General features: G+C 45.5%; 1 long non-coding RNA gene across 1 annotated transcript; it reads right to left on the bottom strand.

Moving 5' to 3' along the window:
• Positions 1-4,944: 4,944 nt before the first annotated feature.
• Positions 4,945-7,884, bottom strand: LOC134160988 (uncharacterized). Its single transcript, XR_009963776.1, has 3 exons — positions 7,755-7,884; positions 6,300-6,413; positions 4,945-5,518 (listed from the first exon to the last, which is right to left on the bottom strand). It is a non-coding gene; the product is annotated as an uncharacterized LOC134160988 (long non-coding RNA).
• Positions 7,885-8,510: the final 626 nt, after the last annotated feature.

An 8,510-nucleotide genomic window follows, 5' to 3' on the forward strand; every position in this document is an offset into this window, starting at 1 on the left:
AGGCCACGAGGAATAACACTTTAAAGCATCTGGTGTTCTCTCTTGTAAGGGAAACAAAGAAAGACAGGAATCCCATTCAAAGACTATTTCTCAATGCATTGTTCTGCTCAGAAACATTATTGTCTGCGTTTTTGTTTTTCTTCTTTCCAGAGCACTGTGGAGAAAGTGGTGGCTGGCTCTGTCTCCGTTCCTGAGGTGATCTCACTTGGAATCTCTCTTCCAGGGAAGGATAACCATGAAGGAGACACAAATGTTCTTGTAGAAATGAAGTCAGGTCTTAGTAAGAGCTCTGAACCCAAGTAAAAACTTCTCTTACGTGTTCATGTGGAACATTGAGCCTCCAGACTTTTGTTTGCATTTCATGATTTTTATGAGGGTGCATTTCATTAAGTAACTTAGAAAATTAACCACCATGTTTAAATACACCAACTCAACTTGCACTGAATTCTGTGCATTCAAACAATATTGCTGAGATATGAGCTATATTGTACATGGTAGCAGTCTTGATTACTTTTAAGATCAAGTTCATAAGCCGTTGCATTTTGCTTTGACTGCAAAAAACAGTTTGTGACAGTATAGTATATATTATTAATTTCTCATCCATGTCCCCTTGTGCATCATTGGCCTTCACCCCAGCCCAGGAGATAAACATCTAAGGCTGAGAGAGCTGGGCTGGGTCAGCCTGGAGAAGAGAAGGCTCCTTAAGGGGAGACCTCAGAGCAGCTCCCAGAGCCTAAAGGGGCTGCAGGAAACCTGGAGAAGGGCTTTGCACAAGGGCCTGCAGGGGCAGGCCAAGGGGAATGGCTTGAACCTGCCAGAGGGGAGACTGAGATGAGCTCTTAGGCAGCAGTTCTTCCCTGTGAGGGTGCTGAGGCGCTGGCACAGGGTGCCCAGAGAAGCTGTGGCTGCCCCATCCCTGGCAGTGTTCAAGGCCAGGTTGGACACAGGGGCTTGGAGCAAGCTGCTCCAGTGGAAGGTGTCCCTGCCCATGGCAGGGGTTGGAACTGGATGAGCTTTAAGGTCCTTTCCAACACAAACCAGTCTGGGATTCTGTGACTTTGTTCAATACCTTTAGCACTGGATGTAATTCTTAAATGATGAGCAAAATGAACCATAGGTTCCTTCAAGTGCCAGATATGTTAGTAAGGGTAAGACTGGAAAAGTAAATTGTGTTTTCTTCGCAGTGTCAGGAAACCTGACCAAATTCAGGTTCCTCTTCATGCTGCAACAACAACCACAGCATCTTCAGGACCTGCGCATGCATCTTGTTCCAGTGCTAACTAGTGCGGTTAGTTAGTAACTACTGCTTGAGTCATAGCTATAGAATCATGCCTCAAACTTAGAACAGTGGCAGGCGTGGGCATATATGTAAGAGCACCACATTTTTACAGTGGTGCCTGTAACTGTCTTCTCTCTGGCTTTTTAATGTTACTGAAAACTAACTTAGTACCTTTCTGGCCTAGTTTTAGTTGTCAGTAACGTCACTCTTTCCAGTTGTCTTCCTGTTTTCTCAATAGCCTTTGAGCTGTAAGGATCGGTACCAGCAGCTGTGGCTATCAGCTTCAATGTTTCTAGTGACTTTGCTGCTTCAGACTCTAACCAGGAAAATACTGAAAACCTCTTGAGAGCCTTAATGACATGATGTGATGTGGCTTTTTCCTCAGATGGCACCACGTCTTGAATGCAGACATCTGCTGCCAGTGACTACACCCGCTTGCATTGGATGGGAGTCACCAATAGCTCCACAGGTGCATCCCCAAACCAACATCTGCATAAAGGTAATTGAGAATAAATCTAACAAAAGAGCACTTTACCTCCATGCATGCATGTTTCTAACAGGTGACTTCTGTAGAAATAGTTTGATCCAGCTTGGGTTGCTCTAATTGCATTGTGAGAGCTTTAAGGGTTAGTAGGATTCAAATCACCTTGACTAGAAATAAGCATTAAAGGTAAACCGTGTAAGCTGAGGAAGGCATCTTGAAGAGCAAAGGAGTCAGTTGTGTGAAAGACAGGACATGTGTACTTGTGTTCAGTAGGGAGGTATTCTGTGATTCTGTCATTTACAGCCTTAATATTACTGCATTTTAAGTTTCTTAAATACGTCCTCATTACTCTGCTTCTCTCAGTTGATTGTAAGTGCTTGGCACAGATGGGCTGGCAGGACTGGGGCAGTGGGGAGATGCCCAAAAGGCTCAAGCGCCGCATTAGTGATCCAAAAGTGCTGGTGGGCCTAACTAGACAAAATCTGCCCTCCAGAATGCTCCTTACCCAAGGGTATTGGCCCAGGTAGAGGCTGTCCTTCACCCTTGCAGTCAGGGGAAAGGGTGTGAGAAGGAGTGAACTGATACTGCATGTCCACAACTGGTAGATTCTAGGCACTGCCGCAGACTGGGTGTTTTCTGGCAGTCCTGATGCAGGTGCAAAGGCAGTCCTGAACTATTTGGTGGCAACCATCAAAATAGCAGACTCATGATTCTCAGCTCTGGTGGAATCTGGCTTGTGAGATACAGTGACTGTGCACGGGCACCCTCATGGGGATAAGAATCATTTTCCTTGCAGACACTGGACTTGCTGCTTTGTGTGAGTGCAGTGGCTAAGCAAACTGGCACTAGTCTATAGAAACATCTGGAGGTATTGATGCTGCATCTGCTGAGGGAGCTGTACCATAGTTTAAAATGAATTGTCAGCAGGATCCATGGATTTGTGATGGACAGGCACTATGGCCTAACTAGCACCTGAAGCCCACGGCACAGACTTGAAGGATCTCTTCTATCTGCAGGGCTGAATAAGCACAGCACTTTGTAAGATCAAGTCCTCTTCTTATTAGTGTTGTTGACAGTTTGCAGATACCATGTGAAATGCATTCTTTCTCTGCTTAAAAGGGCAAAGTAATTTGTCAGGCCTGTGGCACAGGAAATCTTCACCATAAACACTGTGTGACTTGTGCAAGCAAGCTGCTTGAAACACAGATGCTGAGGCTTCTTCCATCAGTCACAGTAGGGTTAATCAAATCAAAGCACAACATTCTTTTTCTCTGGAAAACTGAAGTCATAGCCCTGTGTCCCTGTTATAAAAGCAGAGATGCCCTCCCTCATGGGCTATTCAAGGCCCATACTCCCACAGATCATCCATCACAAACGTCCAGCTAAACAGAAGCTTACGTTTGAGTTTCTCCTGTGGAAGTCAGGATTGTTTGTGCCATTATGAAAGCTCAGAAGGCTCTTAGAAAATGGGTAGTCTTGGCTCCAAGGGAGTTTTTTTGTGTTCAGATTATTTTCAATTGCAGTAGAAAACTTGAGTGTCTACATCAGGAAGACAATTTTTGTGGTTTTCCATTATTTTGTGAAAATATTCTTTCATACTATTTTTTTTAATCTCCATTTGCATCTCCATCTCTACGTCCATACAGCTTCTCCTTGGATTTGGCTGTGAGCGTGTAATGGATGGGAACCTCGCCGAGAGTTGATTCCCTCTCATGACAGAGACATAACACAGTGTGATTTTGTCACAGTGCATTTTGCAGAGTGCACATGTGTATGTTCATGGTGACTGTTTGTCAGAAAGAGGCAGGAAACCATGAGGGTGCAGGTGTTTAAGAGCTTCCCACTTGGGCAGGCTGGGGCACCTGGCCAACGCTCTGGGTGCGGCCAACACTGAGATGATGAGAAACTGCACGGCCCCACGAGTAAACAGTGACAGCTGGCATAAAGCCCCTTGTGTTTCTAAGGGCATAAAAGCAGGAGCCTCTTGTAGCCAAATCTGAGACCTCACCTATGGGTGGATGCGCCTTGTAGGAACTTTCCCAATTACCTGAGACTCCCAGCATCAGCTGCAACAGGGCTTCCCAGCTGAAGTGTGGGCCTGGAGGATGGTTGGGTTCTGACTGCTGATGTGTTTCTTCAATCTCTGTTCTCAGGACCTGGTGTCTGTAAGAGAGGCAGGGAGGTTGCTGGGTACACAAGTGTTCTGCTGACAGGCAGGGTACTCAACAAAACGATCACACACTAGCTATGTATCATGCAGTGGATGAAACAAGCACACTAAAGCCAACTGGGCAGATATCCCTGTATAGTAAATAAGTAAAATAATACAAATTGTGTATAAAAATATAAGTAAAGTACAGAGGACAACTGGCAATGCACCAGATCAATACTGCATAGAGAGAACAGAGATTGAAGAAACACATCAGCAGTCAGAACCCAACCATCCTCCAGGCCCACACTTCAGCTGGGAAGCCCTGTTGCAGCTGATGCTGGGAGTCTCAGGTAATTGGGAAAGTTCCTACAAGGCGCATCCACCCATAGGTGAGGTCTCAGATTTGGCTACAAGAGGCTCCTGCTTTTATGCCCTTAGAAACACAAGGGGCTTTATGCCAGCTGTCACTGTTTACTCGTGGGGCCGTGCAGTTTCTCATCATCTCAGTGTTGGCCGCACCCAGAGCGTTGGCCAGGTGCCCCGGCCTGCCCAAGTGGGAAGCTCTTAAACACCTGCACCCTCATGGTTTCCTGCCTCTTTCTGACAAACAGTCACCATGAACATACACATGTGCACTCTGCAAAATGCACTGTGACAAAATCACACTGTGTTATGTCTCTGTCATGAGAGGGAATCAACTCTCGGCGAGGTTCCCATCCATTACACGCTCACAGCCAAATCCAAGTAGAGAAGCTGTATGGACGTAGAGATGGAGATGCAAATGGAGATTAAAAAAAATAGTATGAAAGAATATTTTCACAAAATAATGGAAAACCACAAAAATTGTCCTCCTGATGTAGACACTCAAGTTTTCTACTGCAATTGAAAATAATCTGAACACAAAAAAACTCCCTTGGAGCCAAGACTACCCATTTTCTAAGAGCCTTCTGAGCTTTCATAATGGCACAAACAATCCTGACTTCCACAGGAGAAACTCAAACGTAAGCTTCTGTTTAGCTGGACGTTTGTGATGGATGATCTGTGGGAGTATGGGCCTTGAATAGCCCATGAGGGAGGGCATCTCTGCTTTTATAACAGGGACACAGGGCTATGACTTCAGTTTTCCAGAGAAAAAGAATGTTGTGCTTTGATTTGATTAACCCTACTGTGACTGATGGAAGAAGCCTCAGCATCTGTGTTTCAAGCAGCTTGCTTGCACAAGTCACACAGTGTTTACGGTGAAGATTTCCTGTGCCACAGGCCTGACAAATTACTTTGCCCTTTTAAGCAGAGAAAGAATGCATTTCACATGGTATCTGCAAACTGTCAACAACACTAATAAGAAGAGGACTTGATCTTACAAAGTGCTGTGCTTATTCAGCCCTGCAGATAGAAGAGATCCTTCAAGTCTGTGCCGTGGGCTTCAGGTGCTAGTTAGGCCATAGTGCCTGTCCATCACAAATCCATGGATCCTGCTGACAATTCATTTTAAACTATGGTACAGCTCCCTCAGCAGATGCAGCATCAATACCTCCAGATGTTTCTATAGACTAGTGCCAGTTTGCTTAGCCACTGCACTCACACAAAGCAGCAAGTCCAGTGTCTGCAAGGAAAATGATTCTTATCCCCATGAGGGTGCCCATGCACGGTCACTGTGTCTCACAAGCCAGATTCCACCAGAGCTGAGAATCATGAGTCTGCTGTTTTGATGGTTGCCACCAAATAGTTCAGGACTGCCTTTGCACCTGCATCAGGACTGCCAGAAAACACCCAGTCTGCGGCAGTGCCTAGAATCTACCAGTTGTGGACATGCAGTATCAGTTCACTCCTTCTCACACCCTTTCCCCTGACTGCAAGGGTGAAGGACAGCCTCTACCTGGGCCAATACCCTTGGGTAAGGAGCATTCTGGAGGCCAGATTTTGTCTAGTTAGGCCCACCAGCACTTCTGGATCACTAATGCGGCGCTTGAGCCTTTTGGGCATCTCCCCACTGCCCCAGTCCTGCCAGCCCATCTGTGCCAAGCACTTACAATCAACTGAGAGAAGCAGAGTAATGAGGACGTATTTAAGAAACTTAAAATGCAGTAATATTAAGGCTGTAAATGACAGAATCACAGAATACCTCCCTACTGAACACAAGTACACATGTCCTGTCTTTCACACAACTGACTCCTTTGCTCTTCAAGATGCCTTCCTCAGCTTACACGGTTTACCTTTAATGCTTATTTCTAGTCAAGGTGATTTGAATCCTACTAACCCTTAAAGCTCTCACAATGCAATTAGAGCAACCCAAGCTGGATCAAACTATTTTTACAGAAGTCACCTGTTAGAAACATGCATGCATGGAGGTAAATTGCTCCTTTGTTAGATTTATTCTCAATTACCTTTATGCAGATGTTGGTTTGGGGCTGCACCTGTGGAGCTATTGGTGACTCCCATCCAATGCAAGCGGGTGTAGTCACTGGCAGCAGATGTCTGCATTCAAGACGTGGTGCCATCTGAGGAAAAAGCCACATCACATCATGTCATTAAGGCTCTCAAGAGGTTTTCAGTATTTTCCTGGGTAGAGTCTGAAGCAGCAAAGTCACTAGAAACATTGAAGCTGATAGCCACAGCTGCTGGTACCGATCCTTACAGCTCAAAGGCTATTGAGAAAACAGGAAGACAACTGGAAAGAGTGACGTTACTGACAACTAAAACTAGGCCAGAAAGGTACTAAGTTAGTTTTCAGTAACATTAAAAAGCCAGAGAGAAGACAGTTACAGGCACCACTGTAAAAATGTGGTGCTCTTACATATATGCCCACGCCTGCCACTGTTCTAAGTTTGAGGCATGATTCTATAGCTATGACTCAAGCAGTAGTTACTAACTAACCGCACTAGTTAGCACTGGAACAAGATGCATGCGCAGGTCCTGAAGATGCTGTGGTTGTTGTTGCAGCATGAAGAGGAACCTGAATTTGGTCAGGTTTCCTGACACTGCGAAGAAAACACAATTTACTTTTCCAGTCTTACCCTTACTAACATATCTGGCACTTGAAGGAACCTATGGTTCATTTTGCTCATCATTTAAGAATTACATCCAGTGCTAAAGGTATTGAACAAAGTCACAGAATCCCAGACTGGTTTGTGTTGGAAAGGACCTTAAAGCTCATCCAGTTCCAACCCCTGCCATGGGCAGGGACACCTTCCACTGGAGCAGCTTGCTCCAAGCCCCTGTGTCCAACCTGGCCTTGAACACTGCCAGGGATGGGGCAGCCACAGCTTCTCTGGGCACCCTGTGCCAGCGCCTCAGCACCCTCACAGGGAAGAACTGCTGCCTAAGAGCTCATCTCAGTCTCCCCTCTGGCAGGTTCAAGCCATTCCCCTTGGCCTGCCCCTGCAGGCCCTTGTGCAAAGCCCTTCTCCAGGTTTCCTGCAGCCCCTTTAGGCTCTGGGAGCTGCTCTGAGGTCTCCCCTTAAGGAGCCTTTTCTTCTCCAGGCTGAGGAAGCCCAGCTCTCTGGGCTGTGGGTGAAGGCCAATGATGCACAAGGGGACGTGGATGAGAAATTAATCAAATATACTGTACTTTCATACACTGGTTTTTGCAGTCAAAGCAAAATGCAACGGCTTATGAACTTTATCTTGAAAACAATCGAGACTGCTGCCATGTATGAGACAGCTCATATGTCAGCAATACTGTTTGAATGCATAGAATTCAGTGCAAGTCGAGTTGGTGTATTTAAACATGGTGGTTAATTTTCTAAGTTCCTTAATGAAATGCACCCTCATAAAAATCATCGTGAAATGCAAACAAAGTCTGGAGGCTCAATGTTCCACATGAACACAGAAGTTTTTACCTGGATTCAGGGCTCTTACTCAGACCTGATTTCATTTCTACAAGAGCATTTGTGTCTCCTTCATGGTTAGCCTTCCCTGGAAGAGGGATTCCAAATGGGACCACCTGAGGAACGGAGACAGAGCCAGCCACCACTTTCTCCACAGTGCTCTGGAAAGAAGAAAAACAAAAACGCAGACAATAATGTTTCTGAGCAGAACAATGCACTGAGAGATACGGTCTTTGAATGGGATTCCTGGATTCATTTGTTTCTCTTACAAGAGAGAACACCAGATTCTTTAAAGTGTTATTCCTCATTGCACAATTTTCACATCAGAAAGGAGCAAGGTCCTAACAACCATCCCAATTTCCACTTATGCTCCTGTTGCAGAACTGTGAACAAAGCTTGAGATGAGCTCTGCTGCTTTCACTTCACTTTGACCTTCCTTGCTCAGGTCTGGTTCCCATGTGTTCTATGCAAACAGCTTTAGCATCACACATCAATGATGCATGGCAGGAGGGAGTCCCAGGGAAGCCTCTGCACCCTGATGGCACATTGGAGGCAGCCTCTTGTTTCATTGCAGCCACCTGAATAGAAACAAGATGTCCTGCAAAGGACTAAAGCAAGACAGCCGTTGTTTGAGCTTATCTCAGCTTATGCATGCATTAAGAATATACCCATCAAACGGGTGCCAAACCTGACTTTTCATCATTTCCATAGTCATTACCATGTCACACAATTCAAGAATGACAAATTGCATTTAGATACAATAACATT

This window comes from Pezoporus occidentalis, unplaced genomic scaffold (assembly GCF_034315485.1).
Source record: "Pezoporus occidentalis ecotype Australia unplaced genomic scaffold, CSIRO_AGI_Poc_V1 ctg1679, whole genome shotgun sequence".
Taxonomy (NCBI): domain Eukaryota; kingdom Metazoa; phylum Chordata; class Aves; order Psittaciformes; family Psittacidae; genus Pezoporus; species Pezoporus occidentalis.